Raw genomic sequence first — 16671 nt, forward strand, 5'->3', positions numbered from 1 at the left:
TAAGTGTGGTCTGTTCTGGACAATGTTCCATGTGTGTTGGAAAAGAATATATACTTTGCTGCTTTTGGATGGAGTATTCTATAAATATCGATGTGGTCAAGTTGGTTGAATTTGACTTTTACATCTTCTGTATCTTTGTTGAGTTAAATGTTCTACCCTTTTTCGAGAATGGTCTGTTGAAGTCTCCTACTATTATCTTGGAACTGTCTGTTTCTCTTTTCAGTGTTGTTAGAGTTTGTTTTATATATTTTGGACCCCGGTCAAGGGCGTAGATATTTCTTAAGGTTATGTCTTCTTGGTGGATTTTCCCTTTAATCATTATATAATGTGTTTCCTTGGCTTTTGTGGTTGATTTTGTCTTAAAGTCTATTTAATCTGAGATTACTATTGCCACCCCCCCCTTTTTTGTTACTGTTTCCTGGATGTATTTTTTTCCATCCTTTGATTTTTAATAATTGTATGTCTTCCTGTCTAAGGTGTGTCTTGTAGACAGCATATTGATGGGTCATTCTTTTTTCATTCCTTCGCCACTCTCTCTGTATGGGTGTATTTAAGGCATTTACAGTCAGTGTGATTATTGATAGGCATGAGTTTAATGTTGTCATATTGTTGTGCTTTTTTTTTTAGTGGTGGTGACCTTTTCTTTGTTCCACTTACTTTCCTGTGCTGAGTTCATTTGTTTCTGGATTTTCTTTTCTTATTATAGATTTTGTGTTTACTGAAACTATGTTTTTCATGTTTTTTTATTCTGATGAGTAGGTTTGATAATTTTCTTTGTAGTTACCTTGAAATTTACCCATATCTTCCTAAGTTAGAACCAGTCTTTTATTACTTCATATTTCCTTGACTTCTTTGAAAGTTCTATACCTACACGATTTATTCCCCCTTTTATTGTTTTGACATTGTTGTCATTTACAGATTGAAGTCTTTGTTTCCCTATTTTAAGTCTTTTAGTTTGTTTTATTATTGAGAGCTCTTTTCCTAGGTTGGTGTCTGGCTGATTTCTGTCTTGTATCCTTGACTCTGGTTATTGTCTGATGTTGTTGCTTCTGTAACTGAAGGACTCATTTTAATATTTCCTGCAAGTTTGGTTTGGTTTTTGTGAATTCCCTTACTTTCTGTTTATCAGGAAATGTCCTAATTTTGCCATTGTACTTGAGAGAGAGTTTTGCAGGATATATCATTCTTGGTCACCATGAGTCAGAATTGACTTGACAGCGATGGGTTTGGCTTTTTTGTTTTTTATTATTTTTGGTTGGCAGTTTTTTCTTTCAAGGTTTTATATATGTCACCTCATTGGCTTCTTGCCTACATAGTTTCTGCTGACTTTTAGTTTTTCTTGAACTGCTCTCAGGATTCTTTTCTTTGGTTTGGCAAGTGTGACTGTGATACGTCTTGGTGTCTTTCTTTTGGGTTCTATCCTAAATGGGGTTCACTGAGCTGGTTGGATGGTCAGCTTTTTGTATTTCATAATATTTGAGAAGTTTTCTGCCAGCAAATCTTTAATAATCTTCTCTGTGTTTTCCATTTCCTCCCCCCATACTGGAACTCTGCTCATGCGCAAATTTTTGCTGTTGATCATGTCCTACATTATTCTTAGGTTTTCTTCATTTTCTTTTCATTTTTTTCTCTGATTTTACCTCAAAGTGGCTTCCATAGATTTGACTTTAATCTCACAGATTCTGTCTTCCACTGTTTCAAATTTTCTCCTTAAAGCCTTCTATTGAGTTGTCAATTTCTGAAATTTTGTTTATCTTTTGGATTTCTAGTTGCTGTTTTTGTATGATTTCTAATTATTTATTTTGAGGTTTTGTTCTTGTATTATTTTTCTGAAATTTTCTGTTGCTTTGTCTGTGTTTTCCATGATTTTGGCTATGCTTTTGTTGGTTTTGTTTCTGTTTTTCATGATGTCTTTTCTAATCTCTTGGAGACCCCTAAATATTAGTCTTTAGAATTCCATATCAGGTAGTTCCACTGCCTTTTCTTCTACCAGAAAGTACTTTGTTTATTTTGGTCACTTTCTGGAGCCATCTTGTCCCTCTTTTTTTTATATGTTTTGATATTGTCTGCTGTCTCTGAGACATAAAGGTATTATTTCCTTTATTTATTGATTGTATGTTTGTTTATTTCTACCTGCTTCTTTGTTTTGTCTTCATGTGTCAGGGTGTGCAGGCTAGGCATGCTTTGATGTTTCCTTGTCTGTGGGCATGATAGCTCTCACCACCTTGACTTGGTGGGCAGGGCAGCAGCAGACTGGGTGAGTCTGCTTCACCATACACTGCTTTGGAAAGGTGGTTGAGGGCTTACTGGGTGGGTGCCGTCTGGCTCCTAATGTTGGCCCAGTGGTGTGGGAGCATTCACAGCTCCTTACCAGATAGGCAAGTGTATCAGAGTGAAAAGGTATGGACTTCCTTCCTACCGTTCAGCAGCTGATTGAGTGGCAGGACGGGAGGGGCAGTGTAGGCCTGGTATGGTAGCAGACCTGAACAGGGGACACTCTAGCTATGGCAACATAGCAAGGAATGGCAGGTAGTGGGGCTGGTGTATGGAGCTATGTGGGGGGGGGAGGAGGGGGACAAAGAGAAAGGAGAAAAGGGTAACCATTGAGTTGGGGTGGGATGGACCTGAGTGCTTGTGTGAAGGGGAGGAGGAAGCTTACAGGGCTAGGTGGGAGGGAGAAAGAGAATGAATAAAGGGGAAAAAAAGAAAAAATGCATGGCAGGAACCAGTGGGTGGGGACAGGGCAGAGCCAGGGTGGTAATGGGCCAGTTGCTCTGTAGCCACAGTGGTGGGAAAGGGGTAGAGGCAGTGTTTGGGGATATTTGGGAAGGAGAAAGAGGTAGGAGCTAGTGGGTGCGGGTGGGGCAGACCCAGGTTGATGGTAGGCCTGTAGCTTTCTAGCAGAGCAGTGTGGCTTGGCCTATGTGGCAGAAGGGTGAGGTGTGTGAAAGCACATGTCTCTGGTTAGTCGGTGCTCTGTCTCCTGTTGCGAGCTCTGTGGATTTGCCTTCCCATACTCCCTGCCTGAGGTCGTTGCTGGCTATGCTCCAAGATAGCAGCACTGTGCCATATTGCTTGGCAGTGGACCTCTTTTCCATATCTGCCTTCATTCTCTGTTTTCCTTCAGTTTCTTCTTCCCTTCAGTGTTTGATCTAGTTCTTTATCCCTTCATTTGATGCTTAGGGTTCCAGGATTAATGCTCGTATCTGTTTTATTTAGTTTTTTGGGTCTTTGCTGCAGAGGGATGACATGATGCCTCTGTCCGGGGTGCCATTTTCTAAACTCATGTTTTGGATCTAACATGCTAATATTCAGCCCCTTCTGCTAAATGCCACTAACGCTATTAATTCTATTAAACCACATCTCTCCATTCTTATAGTATCCCAGATAATTAAGAGTTTACTGTATTCCCTTTAAAGCTATTATACAATCATACCTTGTCATTTGTAGACAGAAATAGGTGTTAGGCAAATATAAGGGAAAGTTTGTTGTAACTTATATTTAAAAGTGAGCGATAACTAGTGGGATTCAGGTGCTAAGTGACTGAGATGTTTATACCTGGATAATGTCTATTAAAAGAAGGTTTGGGTTTTAGACTGACACTGGCTGCCCTTGATGCTGCCTCCCAGATTTCAAACAAGGCACACTTTCTTTTTATGGCACCAAGCAGTCTGTCAGTACAATCTCTGCCAAGTTCCATCATATCATGGTGCAACATTATAAAAACAGTATACACAAGCACAGTATATTACATTCCTCCAGCACAGGGTCTATGCATAAATTGTCTTTGTGACTTGAAGACTCCAACACAGGGACTTGCATGCAACAAATATTTACTGTACTTAAATCTGCTCTTTTGGATATTTTTAATCCAAATGTCAACTGGAATCTACCTGCCCATTAAACCTGGGTGAGAGTGACTCAGATCTCCTTTGCTCATCTTGTGGAAAGTCTAATGCCCTTGCCAAGATTTTTACAAATTTATGGAGGCCTGTATTTCTCCTAGTGAGCTCTGGTCCTGATTTTCAACTTTTGCTGAATTGTTTCCATTTTGTGTCTTTCTCTAATTCCATATGGTATCACTCTGAATGTAGGGCATACTTGTACTGTATTGCCCCTACCCCCAAATAAAACTCTGTTGAAATAACTCTGTGTTGTGGACTTTTACTAAATATTCAGGAGTATTAATGAGAAGGGTGACACTACACTAAATAGATCATTTAGAATTGAATATTATATTTCCATATTAAAAAAAAGTCCCATGGCCATTTGTGTCAATTCAGGCACCAACCTGTCATATTGTCTGGCCCTCTCTTTGTCTTTTCCAGCTCCTTCATGTTTCCTCACTCCTCTGCTCTCCTTCTCCCCACTTCCAATTCTGTAGATGTCTTATACAGAACAACTTAAATATATCTTTGTTGTCCACTTCCAACTGTAGTTCTGAGCTTTGTGATTATTGAGCCTTAAGTGTATCTTTTCATTCAGAGGTGATCAGGCTCTGAGGAATTATTAATAAACAAACTCATTTGAACGTGACATATCCAAAATGCCAGTTTAAATATTTCTAATAGGCAACATGTCTTTGCATTGATTTGAGAACATGTTATGAATCTCAGGTAAGACTCACTGTCTTCAGAGATTAAACTTAACCCAAACATTCCTCCCTGTGAATGGAGTTCAGAAATGACTTTATATCTGGGGACTCAATTAGACTCCAGTTTCTTTAAACTCATAACACATTTACAGATTAATCTTAATCTCCAATAACGTGCCAATTAGAAAAAGGATGATTTTTTTTTCAGGATTGTCACCATATATTTGTCACATTTATGTTGTGTGTCACAGAGAGAGTCCCTCTCATCTTGACCCTAGATTTTGGAGTCATATTTCTTATATGGGATCCTGTTCTTCAGTGACCCTAAACTACTGATATGGATGTCCTTATTAGAAACAATAGTTTATGATCACTGAGGTTAGTATCAGCTGTTCTGTAGAAGCTAAAAGGTCAGCGGAAATAATCAGATATGCTCTTCATGTGACTTAATCCATCAAATGTATATAAAGTGTTTGGTATCTGGCAAGTACTGAGGAAAATGAGTAAGACAGGAATCCTGCCTTTGGAAAAATTACAGCTGAGTAGGATACAGAAGCTTTCCATGGAGGAGTATAATGTATTGAATTGTGTCCCCCCAAAATATGTGTCAACTTGGTTGAGCCATATGTGGTTGTCTTCCATTTTGTGATTTTCCTATGTATTATAAATCATAATCTCTGCCTGTGGTTAAATAGGATCAGGGTGGGATATAACACCCTTGCTCAGGCCACATTCCTGATCCAATGTAAAAGGATTTTCCCTGGGGTGAGGCATACTCCACCTTAGGGAAGCCAGCAAAGAGTTGGAGACCTTATACCACCAAGAAAGCAGCACCAGGAGCAGAGCGCGTCCTTTGCTCATGAGAAGCTCTTTGACCAGGGGAAGATTGAGGACTAGGATCTCCCTCCAGAGCTGACAGAGAGAGAAAGCCTTCCCCTGGAGCTAACCCACTGAATTTGGACTTGTAACCTACTAGACTGTGAGAAAATAAATTTCTCTTTGTTAAAGCCATGCATTTGTGGTATTTCTGTTATGGCAGCACTAGATGACTAAGACAAGGCACATCTAAGAAATAGTGCTTATTCGTTACTAAAATACTACTAAAGCCTTTATTCTCCTGTTCTTTTTAATTATAAACATTCACACTTTTAGGTAACACTAGAAGATTTTTTCCAACTTTTTTTTTGTCTAGAACCATTATTGGCACCTTTCTTGTCCTTAAATACATGAAGCACACCCCTGTCTTTTAGCCTTTGTGTTGGTTGTTCCCTCTGCTTGGAATGTTATTACCCCAGGTATCCATGTGCACCGTTCCCTCACTTTATTCTTATCTCTGCTCAAATGTCACCTAGACATGGAAAATTTATCTGATCATTCTGCCTGTCATTCTGTACTTTATCTCCTTACCCATTGCTTCACGTTTATTCCAACTCATAGGAGCCCTATCAGACATAGTAGAAATGCACAATAGGGTTTCCAAAGCTTTAATTTTTATGGAAGCAGTCTTCCATATTATCCTGTGGAGCAGCTGGTGGGTTTGAACCACTGACCTTTGGGTGAGAAGCCAAGGACTTTGACCACTGCACCACTAGGGCTCCTTAGTTTATCTCCTTAGCCTGCCTTATGTTTCGTTTGGACACTCATCACCACCTGACATATGTATCTATCATCCTTACTTGAATATAAGCTCCATAGAAGAGATTTTCTGTATTTTTTCACTGCTATATATCTCTAGTACCTAGAACAGTGCCTGACAGAGTAGACACTCAATATTTGCTGAATGATTAATTTATAATTTCATAAAATTGCCTAAACCAAAAAAACCAAACCCAGTGCCATAGAGTCGATTCCGACTCATAGTGACCCTATAGCGAAACCCTAGTGGTGTAGTGGTTAAGTGCTATGGCTGCTAACCAAAGGGTTGGCAGTTTGAATCCGCCAGGTGCTCCTTGGAAACTCTATGGGGCAGTTCTGCTCTGTCCTATAGGGTCGCTATGAGATAAACTTGCCTAGAGATTAAAAAAAAAATTGTCAGTATTGTATAATATGATGGTAACATGATTTTAAATTAAAACGTTTTATTTCAGATCAGCCTACAGACCCCACACATCTGTTAGTTTGTGGGGGCTTGCAAGTGTTGCTGTGATGCCGGAAACTATGCCACTGGCAGGGTCACCCATGGAGGACAGGTTTGAGCTGAGCTTCCAAGCTAAGACAGACTAGGAAGAAGGACCTGGCAGTCTACTTCTGAAAAGCATCAGCCACTGAAAACCTCATGAATAGCAGTGGAACATTGTCTGATATAGTGCTGAAAGATGAACCCCCAAGGATGGAAGGCACTCAAAGACGACTAGGGAGGAGCTGCCTCCTCAAAGTAGAGTTGACCTTAATGATGTGGACGGAGTTAAGCTTTTGGGACCTTCATTTGCTGATGTGGCATGTCTCAAAATAAGAAGAAAAGTACATTGATAATTGGAATGTGGAATGTACAAAGTATGAATCCAGGAAAATTGAAAGTCATCAAAACTAAAATGGAACACATAAACATCAATATCCTAGGCATTAATGAGCTGAAATGGACTGATATTAACCATTTTGAATCAGTCACATGGATTACTATGTCAGGAATGACAACTTAAAAAGGAATGGTGTTGCAGTCATTTCAAAAAAATAGAACATTTCAAGATCTATCCTGAAGTACAACACTGTCAGTGATAGGATAATATCCACACATCTATTAGGAAGACCAGTTAATACAACTATTACTCAAATTTATGCACCAACCACTGAAGCCAAAGATGAAGAAACTGAAGATTTCTACCAACTTCAGTAGTCTGAAATTGATTGAACATGCAATCAGGATGTATTGATAATTACTGGCTATTGGAATGTAAAAGTTGGAAACAAAGAAGGATCAGTAGTAGAAAGATATGGCCTTGGTGATAGAAACAATGCCGGAGATTGAATGATACAGTTTTGCAAGATCAATGACTTCTTCATTGCAAATACCTTCTTTCACCAACATAAACGGTGACTATACACATGGATCTCACCAGATGGAACACACAGAAATCAAATTGACTACATCTGTGGAAAGAGACGAGGGAAAAACTCAATAGCATCAGTCAGAACAAGACCAGGGGCCAACTGTGGAACAGACCATCAATTGCTCATATGCAAGTTAAAGCTGAAATTGAAGAAAATCAGAGCAAGTCCATGAGAGCCAAAATATGACCTTGAGTATATCCCACCTGAATTTAGAGACCATCTGAAGAAGAGATTTGACGCACTGAGCACTAGTGACCGAAGACCAGATGAGTTGTGGAATGACATCAAGGACATCAGCCATGAAGAACGCAAGAGGTCATTGAAAAGACAGGAAAGAGAGAAAAGACCAAGATGGATGTCAGAGGAGACTCTGAAACTTGCTCTTGAACGTCGAGCAGCTAAAGCAAAAGGAACAAGTGATGAAGTAAAAGAACTGAAGATTTCAAAGCGCAGCTCAAGAAGACAAAGTAAAGTATTATAATGACATGTGCAAAGAGCTGGAAATGGAAAACCAAAAGAGAAGAACATGCTCGACGTTTCTCAAGCTGAAAGAACCAAAGAAAATTTCAAGGCTTGAGTTGCAATAGTGAAGGGTTCTATGGGGAAAATATTAAATGACACAGGAAGCATCAAAAGAAGATGGAAGGAATACACAGAGTCATTTTACCAAAAAGAATTAGTTGATGTTCAGCCATTTCAAGAGGTAGCATATGATCAGGAACTGATGGTACTGAAGGAAAAAGTCCAAGCTGCTCTGAAGGCATTGGTGAAAAACAAGGCTCCAGGAATTGATGGAATATCAATTGAGATGTTTCAACAAACAGATACGGCGCTGGAGGTGCTCACTGGTCTATGCCAAGAAATATGGAAGACAGCTTCCTGGCCAACTGACTGGAAGAGATCCATATTTTTGCCTATTCCTAAGAAAGGTGATCCAACCAAATGTGGAAATTATAAAACAATATTTATATCACACGAAAGAAAAATTCTGCTGAAGATCATTCAAAAACAGCTGCAGCAGTATATCGACAGAGAGGTCCCAGAAATTCAGGCTGGTTTCAGAAGAGAATGTGGAAACAGGGATATCATTGCTGATGTCAGATGGATCATGGCAGAAAGCAGAGAACAAAAGAAAGATGTTTACCTATGTTTTATTGACTTTGCAAAGACATTCCACTGTGTGGCTCATAACAAATTATGGATAACATTTCCACCCAAGGAATGGGAATTTCAGAACACTTAATTATCTCATGAGGAACTTGTACATAAATCAAGAGGCAGTCATTCCGACAGAACCAGGGGATACTGCTTGGCTTAAAGTCAGGAAAGGTTTGTGTCAGGGTTGTATCCTTTCGCTGTACATATTCAATCTGTATGCATAGCAAATAATCTGAGAAGCTGGACTATATGAAGAAGAACATGGCATCAGGATTGGAGGAAGACTCACTAATGACCTGTGTTATGCAGACCACACAACCTTGCTTGCTGAAACTGAAGAGTACTTGAAGCACTTACTGATGAAGCTCAAAGAGCACAGCTTTCAGTATGGATTACAGCTCAACATAAAGAAAACAAAAATCCTCACAACTGGACCAATAAGCAACATCATGAGAAATGGAGAAAAAGTTGAAGTTGTCAATGATTTTATTTTTCTTGGATCCACAATCAATGCCCATGGAAGCAACAATCGAGAAATTAAATGATGCATTGCATTGGGAAAATCTGCTGCAAAAGATATCTTTAAAGTGTTCAAAATGTCACCTTGAAGACTAGGGTGTGCCTGACCCAAGCCATGGTGTTTTCAATTGCCTCATATGCATGAGAAAGCTGGAGAATGGATAAGAAAGACTGAGGAAGAATTGACACCTTTCAATTATGGTGTTGGTGGAGAATAATGAATATACCACAGACTGCCAAAAGAAGGAACAAATCTGTCTTGGAAGAAGTACAGCCAGAATACTCTTTAGAAGCAAGGATGGCAAGACTAAATCTCACATACTTTGGACATGTCATCAGGAGGGATCAGTCCCTGGAAAAGGACAGTATGCTTGGGTAAATTAGAGGGTCAGAGAAAAAGAGGAAGACCCTCAACGAGATGGATTGACACAGTGGGTGCAACAATGGTTTCAAACATAACATGAGGATGGTGCAGGATCAGGCAGTCTTTTGTTCTGTTGCACATAGGGTGGCTATGAGTCAGAACCGACTCGGTGGCACTTAACAACAACTATTAAAGGATTTATTATGGGGAGGCTGGGCCAAAATGGTGGAATAGACAGATGCTTCTGGTGAGCCCTCTTAAAACAAAGACCCGAAAAAACAAGTGAAACGAGTATGTTTGTGACAAGCTAGGATCCCTGAATATCAAAGGCAAGGTCATCTGACTGAGACTAGAGGAATCCCGGCGGCCATACTCCCCAGACCTTCTGTCGGCACAGGACAGGAACCATCCCCGAAGACAACTCATCAGACATGAAAGGGACTGGTCAGCGGGTGGGAGAGAGATGCTGATGAAGAGTGAGCTAATTATATCAGGTGGACACTTGAGAGTGTGTTGGCAGCTCTTGTCTGGAGGGGGGATGGGAGGATAGATAGAGAGGGAAGCTGGCAAAATTGTCACAAAAGGAGAGACTGGAAGGGCTGACTCAATAGGGGAAGAGCAGGTGGGAGTATGGAGTAAGATGTATGTAAACTTATATGTGACAGACTGATTGGATTTGTAAACGTTCACTTGAAGCTTAATAAAAGTTAATAAAAAAAAGGTTATTCAGGAACTAGTGAGAAATTTACTAAACTGAAAAAATCCATAGACAGACAGCAATCAGAAATTCAGAAGACTAACAATAAAATTACAGAATTAGACAACTCAATAGAAAGTTAGAGAAGCAGAAATGAGCAAGGGGAAGGCAGAATTTGTGAACTTGAAAATAAAGCACTTGGAACCAATATATCTGAAGAAAAATCAGATAAAAGAATTAAAAAAAAAATGAAGAAACCTAAAGAATCATGTGGGACTCTATCAAGAGAAATAACCTATTACCAGAACAGGGAGGGATAAAAGAAAATGCAGAGAGAATTGTTGAAGATTTGTTGGCAGAAAACTTCCCTGTTATCGTGAAAGATGAGACAATATCTTTCCAAGATGCTCATTGAACTTCACTCAAGGAAGATTTTAAAAGAAAGTCACCAAGACATATTATAATCAAACTTGTCAAAACCAAAGATAAAGAGACAATTATAAGAACAGCGAAGGATAAAAGAAAAGTCACCTAAAAAGGAGAGCCAATAAGAATAAGCTCGGACTACTCAGCAGAAACCATGCAGACAAGAAGGCAATGGGATGACATATTTAAAAAATTGAAGGAAAAAATTGACTGTCAAGAATCATATATCCAGCAAAACTGCCTCTTAAATATGAAGGTGAAATTAGGACATTTCCAGATAAACACAAGTTGAGGGAGTTTATAAAAACCAAACCAAAACTATAGGAAATACTAAAGGGAGTTCTTTGGTTAGAAAATCAATAATACCAGGTATCAACCCAAGGCTAGAACAATGGGCAGAGCAATCAGATGTCAACCCAGACAGGGAAATCACAAAAATATTACCAAGATAAACAAACACTCAAAACAGGGAAAGAGCAATGTTATTATGTAAAAGATGTTATTATGTAAAGAGGGACTAAGAAATGTAGCCATAGATCTTTCATATGGAAAGGAAGACAAAGCGATACAAAAAAATAAAATTTAGTTTTAAATTTAGAAAAATAGGGGTAAATAATAAGGTAACCACAAAGGAGGAAAACTACACAGCAAAATAAAATACAAGAAAAAAATAGAGATTCAGCAGAAACAAAATCAACAACAATGAATATGAGGAAGAGACAATATGTAAAGATAAACTACTCAGCACAAAAAATTAAGTGAGATTAAGAAATGGTCAATAACACACAAAAAAAGACATCAACATGATAGCACTAAATTCATACCTATCCATGATTACACTGAATGTAAATGGACTAAATGCAGCAATAAAGAGACAGAGAGTGGCACAATGGATTAAAAAGCACTATCTGTCTATATGCTGCCTACAAGAGACATACCTTAAACTTAGAGACACAAACAAACTGAAAGTCAAAGGACGGAAAAAAACATATCAAGCAAAACACAATCAAAAAAGAGCAGGAGTGGCAATGTTAATTTCTGACAAAATAAACTTTAAATTTAAACCCGTCAGAAAGGATAAGGAGGGACACTATATAATGATTAAAGGGACAATATGCCAGTAGGATATAACCATATTAAATATTTATGCACCTAATGACAAGGCTGCAAAATACATGAAACAAACTCTATCAGCATTGAAAAGTGAGATAGACAGCTCCATAATATTAGCGGGAGACTTCAGCAAACCACTTTCAATGAAGGACAGGACATCCAGAAAGAAGCTCCATAAAGACACGGAAGATCTAAATGCCACAGTCAACCAACTTGACCTCATAGACATATACAGAACACTCTACCAAACAGCAACCAAGTATAATTTCTTTTCCAATGCACATGGACCATTCTCTGGAATGGACCACATATTAGGTCATAAAGCAAGCTTTAGCAGAATCCAAAACTTTGAAATATTAAAAAGCATCTTCTCTGACCATAAGGCCATAAAAGTAGCAATCGATAACAAAAGCAGGGAAAAGAAATCAAACACTTGGAAACTGAACAATACCCTGCTCAAAAAAGACTGGATTATACAAGTCATTAACGATGGAATAAAGAAATTCATAGAATCCAATGAGAATGAAAAACACTTCCTATCAGAACCTTTGGGACACAGTGAAAGCAGTGCTTAGAGGTCAATTTATATCAATAAATGCACACATAGAAAAAGAAGAAAGGGCCAAAATCAAAGAATTATCCCTACAACTTGAACAAATAGAGAGCAACAAAAGAATCCCTCAAGCACCAGAAGAAAACAAATAATAAAAATTAGAGCAGAGCTAAATGAAATAGAAAACAGAAAAACAATTGAAAGAATTAACAAGACCAAAAGCTGGTTTTTCAAAAAAATCAGCAAAATTGGTAAACCACTGGCCAAACTGACAGAAGAAAAACAGGAGAGGAAGCATATAACTGAATAAGAAATGAGATGGGCAGTATTACAAAAGGCACAAATTGAATTAAAAGAATCATATCAGATTACTATGAAAAATTGTACTCTATCAAATTTGAAAGCCTAGAAGAGATGGATGAATTCCTAGAAACACACTACCTACCTCAACTAACACGAACAGAGGTAGAACAACTAAATAGACCCATAACAAAAGAAGAGATTGAAAAGATAATCGAAAAACTCCCAACAAAAAAAAAGCCCTGGCCCGGACGGCTTTACTGCAGAGTTCTACCAAACTTTCAGAGAAGAGTTAACACCACTACTGCTAAAGGTATTTCAGAGCATAGAAAAGGACGGAATACTACCAAACTCATTCTGTGAAGCCACCACACCCCTGATACCAAAACCAGGTAAAGACACCACAAAAAATGAAAATTACAGGCCTATATCCCTCATGAACTTAGATGCAAAAATCCCCAACAAAATTCTAGCAAATAGAATTCAACAATATATCAAAAAAATAAGTCACCATGACTAAGCGGGATTCATTCCAGGTATACAGGGATGGTTCAACATTAGAAAAACAATTAATGTAATCCATCATATAAATAAAACAGAAGACAAGAATCACGTGATTTTACCAATTGGTGCAGAAAAGGCATTTGACAAAGTTCAACACCCATTCATGAAAAAATTCTCAGCAAAATAAGAATAGAAGGCAAATTCCTCAACATAATAAAAGGCAATTTTACAAAGTCAATACCCAACATCATACTAAATGGAGAGAGCCTGAAAGCATTCTCCTTGAGATCGGGAACCAGACAAGCATGCTCTTTATCATCACTCTTATTCAACATTGTGCTGGAGGTCCTAGCCAGAGCAATTAGGCTAGATAAAGAAATAAAGGGCATCCAGATTGGCGAGGAAGAAGTCAAAGTATCTCTATTTGCAGATGACATGATAGTATGTACAGAACACCATAAGGAATCCTCAAGAAAGCTACTGAAACTAATAGAGTTAAGCAAAGTGTCAGGATGAAACATAAACTTACAAAAATCAATTGGATTCCTATACACCAAAAAAAAAGAACAATGAAGAGGAAATCACCAAATCAATACCATTTACAGTATACTCTGTCCTATAGGGTCGATATGAGTCAGAATTGACACGACAGCACTGGGTTTTTCCAAGAAGATAAAATACTTAGGTATAAATCTTACCAGACATGTAAAAGACTTATACAAAGGAAACTACAAAGGACATCTGCAAGAAACCAAAAAAGACCTACATAAGTGGAAAAACATACCTTGCTCATGGATAGGAAGACCTAACATTGTAAAAATATTTATTCCACCAAAAGCAATCTATACTTTTAACGCAATTCTGATCCAAATTCCAACGACGTTTTTTAGTGAGGTGGATAAATGAATCACCAACTTCGTATGGAAGGAAAAGAGGCCTCAGATAAGTAAAGCATTACTGAAAAAGGAGAACAAAATGGGAGGCCTGACACTACCTGGTTTTAGAACCTATTATACTGCTACAGTAGTCAAAACAGCCTGGTACTGGTGCAACAACAGATACATAGACCAATGGAACAGAATTGAGAAGCCAGACATAAATCCATTCCCATATGAGCATTTGATATTTGACAAAGTCCCCAAATCAGTTAAATGGGGAAAATACAGGCTTTTAAACAAATGGTGTTGGCATAACTGGATATCCATCTGCAAAAAAAAGAAACAAGACCCATACCTCACACCATGTACAAAAACTAACTCAAAATGGATCAACGACCTAAATATAATATCTAAAACGATAAAGATCATGGAAGAAAAAATAGGGACAATGTTAGGAGCCCTAATACATGGCATAAACAGTATACAAAACATTACTAATGATAAAAACCAAAAACCCAAACCCACTGCTGTTGAGTTAATTCTGACTCACAGTGACCTTATCAATGCAGAAGAAAAACTAGATAACTGGGAGCTCCTAAAAATCAAACACCTATGCTCATCCAAAGACTTCACCAAAAGAGTAAAAAGATAAAAAGTTTTTAGCTATGACATTTCCAATCAGTGCCTGATCTCTAAAATCTACGTGATACTGTACAAACTCAACTAAAAAAAAAAAATAACCCAATTAAAAAATGGGCAAAAGATATGAACAGACACTTCACTAAAGAAGACATTCAGGTAGCTAACAGATACATGAGGAAATGCTCACGATCATTAGCCATTAGAGAAATGCAAATCAAAACTACAATGAGATTCCATCTCACTCCAACAAGGCTGGCATTATAAATGTTGGAGAGGTTGTGGAGAGACTGGAACACTTATATACTACTGGTTGGAATGTAAAATGGTAGAACCACTTTGGAAATCGATTTGGTGCTTCCTTAAAAAGTAGAAATAGAACTACCATATGATCCAGCAATCTCACTCCTTGGAATATATCCTAGAGAAATAAGAGCCTTTACATGAACAGATATATGCACACCCATGTTCATTGCAGCCCTTTTTACAATAGCAAAAAGATGGAAGCAGCCAAGGTGCCCATCAACGGATGAATGGATAAATACATTATGATATATTCACACAATGGAATACTACACATCAGTAAAGAACAGTGATGAATCTGTGAAACATTTCGTAACATGGAGGAATGCTGAGTGAAATCAGTCAGTTGCAAAAGGACAAATATTGTATAAGACCACTATCATAAAAAACCCGAGAAATTGTTTAAACAGAGAATAAACTTCTTTGATGGTCACGAGAGGGGGAGGGAGGGAGAGAGGGAGAGGGGTTTACATTGGTTAGATACTGGATAGGAATTATTTTGGGTGAAGTGAAGTACAACACACAATACAGGCGAGGTCAGCAGAACTGGGCTAAACTAGAAGCAAAGAAGTTTCCTGAATAAACTGAATGCTTCGAAGGCCAGCAAAGCAGAGACTGGGTTTGGGGACCATGGTTTCAGGGTACATCTATGTCAATTGGCATAATGAAATCTATTAAGAAAACATTCTGCATCCCACTTTGGAGAGTGGCATCTGGGGTCTTAAACGCTAGCAAGCAGCCATCTAAGATGCATCAATTGGTCTCAACCCACCTAGACCAAAGGAGAATGAAGAACACCAAGGACACAAGATATTTACGAGCCCAAGAGACAGAAAGGGGCTTTTAAACCAGAGACTACATCAGTGTGAAACCAGAAGAACTAGGTGGTGCCAGGCTACAACAGATGACTGTCCTGACAGGGAACACAACAGAGAACCCCTGAAGGAGCAGAAGAGCAGTGGGATGCAGACCCCAAATTCCCGTAAAAAGACCAGACTTAATGGTCTGACTGAGACCAGAAGGACCCTGGTGGTCATGGCCCCCAGACCTTCTGTTAGCCCAGGACAGGAACCATTCCCAAAGCCAACTCTTCAGACAGGAATTGGACTGGACAATGTGATAGAAAAAGATGCTGGTGAATGAGCTTCTTGGATCAAGTAGATGCTTGAGACTATGTTGGCATCTCTTATCTGCAGGGGAGATGAAAGGGCAGCGGGCGTTAGAAGCTGGTGCAATGGACAAGAAAAGAGAGAGTGGAGGGAAGGAGCAAGCTATCTCATTAGGGGAAGAGCAATTAGGAGTATATAGCAAGGTGTATGTAAATTTTTGTATGAGAGACTGACTTGATTTGTAAACCTTCACTTAAAGCCTAATAAAAACTAAAAAAAAATTATTATGTAAAATTTATTTTTAAAAAATGTAACAATATTACATACGCAAAAGCAAATTTCTGTTTTTTTAATTTAACAAGCCATTCATATTCTGTAATATACTTTAGTTATGTAAGAAGAAGCATGATATGTGAACTGACTCTTGAAATGATGTAATGAATTCTTATATTTTGCTCTTAAAATT

Source organism: Elephas maximus, chromosome X (genome assembly GCF_024166365.1).
Source record: "Elephas maximus indicus isolate mEleMax1 chromosome X, mEleMax1 primary haplotype, whole genome shotgun sequence".
In the NCBI taxonomy this organism is placed as follows: Eukaryota; Metazoa; Chordata; class Mammalia; order Proboscidea; family Elephantidae; genus Elephas; species Elephas maximus.